We start from the raw sequence: 7,163 nt of genomic DNA on the forward strand, positions 1-7,163 counted from the left end.
ACTTGGGGTGCATTTTTTGTTCTTTGCCCCTGAACTACTTACAAATATGTCAGGGATTTTATTAGATGCTCCAGAGTAGTCCTTGATGGTTGTCTGACTCAGTTGGTTTCAGATGAAGTTTGGTTCACTATCTAGCTGTAAAACCCAGCTGCTTGCATGCTAGATGTTGATTAAAGAGAGGTTCAAGCTTGCAGAAATAGGAGCTATATGGTCATTCATAGGTTTAGCTTGTGGGTTTGTGTGAAAAGTAGTTCAGTGCTGTGGTCTGTATTGAGAAAAATAAAATGTTAGTGGAATTGAGGCTAGTAGAACACTTCGGTTTTATAGTGTTTTCAAAAGTAGTTTTACAAGATTTTGTGGGGTGGAACAATTTGCAGGGTTTTTTGTCTATTTGTGCAAGACTGTGGATATGCTGCAGTAACTACTACAGAAAATTTGTAAATCTTGGGTTTTGTGTACAAACTTGGGTATCTTATTTAACAGCACAATGGAAAAAAGCAATGTAAAATAAATGCATTTTGATTATAGCACACCCATTGTTTCTGACCCAATACAAAGCTGATATTATTTGTAAGTATGCTTAATCTGAATGTCAGAAATGGGAAAATGTTACTTTTAGAATAGGATTCATCCATATTAGAGGAAAACAAGCACATGTAGACAGAGATCATGTTTGAGAAAAGGCATTTTAGAAAAGTCCTGGCAGTCATGCTCTGGAGCTGGGATTGATTGTGATTCCACTGACTGTGATGGGAGCTTGTTTCTCTTAACCTGGCTTCAGGGCCTGTGAAGTTTAATGGAGTTTCTCCTCTCAGCCTGAGCAGCACTTGAGTACAGAATGTGTGTATTTGGTCCTGAAGGATTTAGAGCAGTGCTGAGTGTTCTTGTTTACTCTCTTGTGTGAAATAGACACACAGTTTCCTGGCCAGCCTAAATCAAGACCACAGGAGGGTTAAAGACTATAAAACAATGCAAGAGACTGAACAATTTTTGACACCTACATTGAAAAATGTTTAAAATTATAAAACCTAATAGACTGGTCACAGAGCATTTTGAAGCTAAATCTTCACAGGTGCTATTTTTTAAACTTCATATGTGTACGTTCTCTTGCTTTAGTCAGAGCTCCCATAGTTGGTTTGAGGTTTTCCATTGATATGATATATATGGGAACACTTCTAGAAAATTATTTGCATCATAGTCCATGACAAATTTGTAATTTCCTTTTTTAAAAAAAACATGTAGTTGATTTAATTAAACATAGTAAAAAAGTAACCTGTTTCTTTCCTAAAGGCTTTCAAATCTCTCTCTGTATTCAGAAATAGATGAAAGTACTATTTGTTGTTATATGTTTATTAACAAGTTGATACAACTTGGATGCTTATTCTGATGGGGCATGTCTGTTAATTCCTGACAAAAACAATCCTCTTCATATTCTGCAAGCTTACACTTCTTTTTTTTTTTAAACGTCTTTTTCCTTATACAGTAAGAGCACTTTAAGTTGAATATCAGCATGAGAGAGTTTGTCTTTTGAATTTTTTTTAATACAGTTAGTATTCAGGGCTGAATCATACACTGTCAGGTGTTTAAAACAAAACACTGGCAGCAATTCTTACATGGTTTTGCAGTTGTTCCATAATAGAAATCCTGCTAGACATTTGTGCTGCTCACTGCCTTGTTATAAGTGAGATTAATTGCTGTAAGTCATGAACCCAAGGTACTTTTTGTTAAATACAGATTCTTCCTCAAGTATTTTTGCTAGTGTGAGTGGAATGGATACTCCAGTGAACATGGGGCGAAAGATGAGCTGCCTTTTTAGTAGAGAGCAGCATCCTTGTTAGCCTTGTCCATGGTAAAGGGATGTGAGAATTCAAATGATGTGGTTGGAATGGTCATAGTTCTGTTGTAAGGTTCACTGAAGCAAGCTGAAAAAAAGAAAGCCCAGCCCCTGCTGTCAGTCACAGGGACTGTGATACCCAGTTGCACCCAGGTTATCCTTAAATGCAGGATCTCAGGTGCAGCTGGAAGCAGTGCAGCTGCTGCAGAGCTGGGCTCAGTGAGGATTGTTTTGCTCTGCCAAGAAGCAGTTGACCCTGTGGACACATCTAGGAAATCTGATACACTCTGGAGTCACTGGAGTTGTTAGAAAAGTGTGACCTGTTCCTGTTCTCGAACCTCAGGGAATTGTTCATCTTAGTGACACATGACTTTGTGACATGATTCTATGAGAAGGATATTTAAAATACTGTACACTTTAGTGGTTTTTCTCTGAAGCCTAAATTGTTCTTGCTTTAGATTCAGGTTGTTCAAGTTCAAATACCTGTGACCAAAAATGCAGATGCCCATGTTCCACTGAAGCCCACAAGCCTGTAAGTTGTTGGTAGTCACTGTGTAGTACACAAAGTTCTTGGTCAAATGCAGTCTCAATTCTTCAGTCAAGTTGCAAACTGTGTGGCTTCTCTTAGTTTAAATGTGCTGCTTGCTCAGTTTGGAATGTGCTTTCGGTTTTTTGTTTGTTTGTTTTTTAATTAAGTATTCCATTGAAGCCTCTGTGGAACTCTGCCATACACATTCATGGTGTGCATGTGAGAATGTTTTCTTGGAGAATGTCAGAAGGAAACTACCTCTACAGCAGCAATTTAACTGAAACAAGATTTGGTTTTATGCCATGCTGGTTTCTGAAAGTGTTTAAAAATGGCGCATATATGAATATATATATTTATATAGGATATATAAGCAAGTGCTTCCAATGAACTGGTCACATAGTACCTTACAGAAAATGTTAATATCTTTATCCCTTGATTGACAGTGACACACACTAGTAATCTGCCCCAAATAAGGGACAGATCTGGGAATAGAGGCTTTCGTTTTTCAGCCTCAATTGCATGCTCTGACTTGGACTGTTTCCCAGGGATTCATGTCCTGTTTGGTGTTTTGACATAAACAGAGAGGATTATGCATTCTCAACCTGTGTGTTGGGGGAAGGGGTAGATGTAGAGTACACTTTTTGCTGTTGCTTTCTCCACATTGCATGCAGCATGATGATGATGTTTAAATGTGTTCCTCCTTTCTCTGTAGACAGACACTGCATTACAAGGTATCCCAACTTCTGAATAGCCATTCTCACTTTCCAGACCTGCTCTTTCTGAGCCCCTGCTTTGGATCCTGACTGTAGGAGGTGGGGCAGAGGAGCAGAGAGATCTTTTAATGATAGTTGCTAATTAATTACCTTTCAAAGTCTAAGCTTTTTCAAATACCTTGCCTTTATAGACCCTATTGTTTTATCAGGCTGCTTATTACCTTGTACTAGTCCATGTTAGACCACCAGGTTTTTTAGGCATGGAGGCTCCTTGATGTATATCACAGGCAACCCTATTCCACCACAGCTTGTTTGGGGTTAATGGGTTGAAGCAGTATGGCAAGTGAGGAACTCTGGGTATCTGGATGGATGGGGCTCTTCTATAGTGAAAAGAAGCTGGCTGTATGAATTTGGATTAAGAACTACTTTAATGTAGGACAGGTGGAACCTGACAGCAATATTCATATATAATGTGTATATAAATACACTTAGCACTGTGTTAAGTATAGAGGGGTCTTGGTAGAAAGCTGACTGGTGCTTCAGTGTTATGCCATTAGAAAAGACAATTTAAACAGGTAGGACATTAACAACTTGTATGAGTTTGTGTACACTGTTTTTTTTCAATTGCCTTAACAGTCCTGTTTTCACGTAAGCCCTCATTTGTAGCACTATCTTCATCTTCTCCTGCAACAGCTTTTTTTGCCTGTATTTCCTACTCCTTGTTTACCATGTTTTCAGTTATCCCAAGCTGCTGACCAGAAACATGCTGCTCTTCTGACCTGTGATGGGTCAGAGATACTTTCAGTACCTTGATGTTGTCCAGGCATGTACTGGCACACTTGGGAAAATTGTTTACAAAGATAAACAGATTACATTCAATTTGGTAGTGTCCCAAAAGTCATGGTTGGATGGGGTGATAATATTATAGTCCAGAGAAAAAACAGAAACCTGATCTGAGTTTCACCCTAAAAAAAAGGGTGTAGGTCAAAGCAATGGATGGATGGGAATTTTCCTGATACACTATGGAGATTAAAGAACAGAAGTTTATTTTGTTTGCCATTGAGGATAAATAATACAATCTTCTGCAGATAAAAGCCTATATGAGATGCTGTAATTTAATTAGTATTAAGGCTGTGTTCAGAGTGATGTGAGTTTGTTCCAGAAATGTTTGCTTTGTGTTTGAGAAAAGATTTTAACTTGAAATTGGAAAGAGGAAAAAGAAGAGTGCAGATAATGATCTCATTGAGGAAGCTATTATAGGTCACCTGTGTTGTCTTCAAAGCTCTAAGTGTGACCTGTGTTGCAAATTAAATATGTGCTAAGGCAAAGTGGAGTATGGCACAATAAGGCTGCTTGGACAAAGTTATGTCAAGGCATTGTACATATTCAGCAATTTTCTTTGCAATCCTGCTCTGTTTTACAGCCTAATCTATTCCCCACTAAGATGTGCTAGAGATAAACATTGCAGATGCCTTTGTGTGCAGAGAGGAAGGAGAGGCAATTAAAAGTCTGCATGCTGTGAAGTCTCTGGGCACCAGCAGTGTCTGCACAGACCTTTACAGTGTTTCAGGGAACAGTTGGTTTTTCTACTGTCTGGGGTGACCAAACGCAAATAGTTTTTGAACGAGGACAGTAACTCAGTTATTTTCACACTAGCTAAAGTTCTGCTGGTTTGCATCAAGGTTTCCATTTTTATTTACTGATAGCAAAGTCTTGGTGACACAGTGGCTCCTCCCGATCAGGCACTATTTTATCAGAGCACATAATTTCATTTCTGACAAAGAAAGGACAAACTTCTGATAATGTAGTGGAAGAACCTGGGGCAGGGCAGTATCTGGTATTGGCCTCCATCAAAGCCAAGGAGAAACACAAAAGGACAAAACTGCTGGCAGTGGTCTAAATCAAACAGGGCTGCCTCCAAGAGTAGCAACTGAGAGGGCTTTTCTTTCTTTTAACTTGCTCCCTCCTACATCATTACTGGGCTGAGTAAGAATTTTCTTTTGAATAATAATAAATGGGATAATTTGCTTCAAGAAAAACTGGTTCCGCATAGGAGGCAGCTAAAGCTGCTCCATGGGAGCTTTATTTATTTTTTTCTTGAAAAAATTTTCATAATACAATTTCTAAAGGCAAGTAGCCATTGTATGAAAAGAGAAACAACAAAATGTTGTGTTTGCTTGTTATTGCAGACCTTTTATACTTCAGTTACTTCACTATATGTGCTGTTTCTTGACTGCAGGTACTGCTTGTCCAAAATATGAATTTTTGGTGTCAGACCTTTCAGCCTAAAATTCCTTTTCTAATTTTAGATAAACTTATTAAAGCAGTATACATTGTTACTTTTATTGCACATATATATACATATTATATATTATTTAGATAAGTATGTTGTTACTGGGTTAGGTATGACATTTACCTATAACTCTAAGTGAAAGGTTTTTTCCATGGCTTACTATGCCATGTGTTACTACATGTGTTATCACACTGATGTAGCTGGAATGAGACTTGGTTCTCAGACATTAAGATGACCTTCCAACTTAGATTAGCTGATAAGTATTTTATAGTTTCAGGTGTTGGCAAAGTCAGAAGCAGCCAGACAATTGGGAAGTGTAGCTTGACTTTTCAGATTTAAATTAAAACGTGCCTATTGCCTCACATGGAAGTTGCCTTTGTTTCAAATAACTTCTGCATCTGGTTGTGTGTTGGGAGAGCACGGCCAAATGTTCTAAAGAGGTATCAAAAGCCATAGAACCATTTAAATTGGAAAGAATCTCCCAGATGGTCAAGTCCAACCACTAACCCAGAAATGCGAAGCCCACCACTAAACCATGTCCCTAAGTACCAGGTCTAAGTGTCATTTAAATAAATAATATCTGCATGAGCTATTTGATGCTACCTCTGCTACACTGAGATTGTTATATTGGGAAGCTGTGATGTAACCTATAATTAAAATAATCTCATTAGCAGGAGCACAAATCCCCTTAAACTAACTGAAGTAGTTGTACAGTGTTACTGGATTTCAAAATGTAAACTTTTGATTCTTGTTCTGTGGCCTGTATAGGAGCATAGAAGGTTAGAAAATATAATTTTATAATTCTGGAGTTTTGAGATAATTAATGAGAATTTAATAGGTGCATGAGAATTTTATGCTACAAGACACACTGAAAGTTAGTGGGTTTTGTGCTCTTCTTGCTGTTGCTCTGGTTTTTAAGATTCAGGATTCTGCATGCATTTCTCAAAGGCCTGGCTCCTGGAAGCAGGGCATTTTCTTTGTCTTTCTTCCTCCTACCCTCTGAAGTTACATCTCTGTTTCTTGTAAAGAAAAGACTGAAAGCACAGAAGCAAGTAAAAAGGCTCAGAAATTCAAATATAAATAATTGTAAATCTTTCCCATTATTTAACCAAGTCTCACACTTCGTGCTTGGCTTGATGTGTGTCTTTCTCAGTGCCTGAAGCTGGTCATGGTCGAAGTCCTATTGAAAATGTCACACCATGTTATATTTCAGTATAACAGATGCAAGGCACCCATAATCTGTGGCTGTAGGACATAACTGACTTTCTGTACATGTGTGTTTAAATTCTCTCTTAGTACCTTTAGCAACTACACCCAGCTTTCCACAGTCATTATGGACTACTGAGAACTGTCAGGGAAGCCCCATTTAATCCAGCTTTGGTGTGATCTGAGGGTATCAGGGAACAAGGTGTGGTTTGGAGATGGAATTCTGGAGCTTCCAGGCCAGCAGAGCTGGAAGCCCTATGGGATGCCAGGGGAAGGAGGGCTGCTGACTTCTGGGAGAGAGAGCATGTGGCAACAATACATGGCCTGGCTTCCTCCAGAAGTCCCAACCTGACGTGATGGTTCCCAGAATCGGGAATCTCAGAGGAATGAGCAATTTCAGGGCTGAAAGAGGCTGTAAGGCATCTCCAAAGAGTTGTTATGGTGTATTTATTCCCTGCAAGAGAATGCAGGAAAGGTAAATGGGAAGATGTCTGAGCAGAAGGGGTTTGTGGTACTTGTTGAGCTTGCTTTGGAATCAAAAGCCAGAAATATCATCACGACATCTAGCTGAAGACTGAAGATGTGATT

This window comes from Erithacus rubecula (genome assembly GCF_903797595.1).
Source record: "Erithacus rubecula genome assembly, chromosome: 3".
Taxonomy (NCBI): Eukaryota; Metazoa; Chordata; class Aves; order Passeriformes; family Muscicapidae; genus Erithacus; species Erithacus rubecula.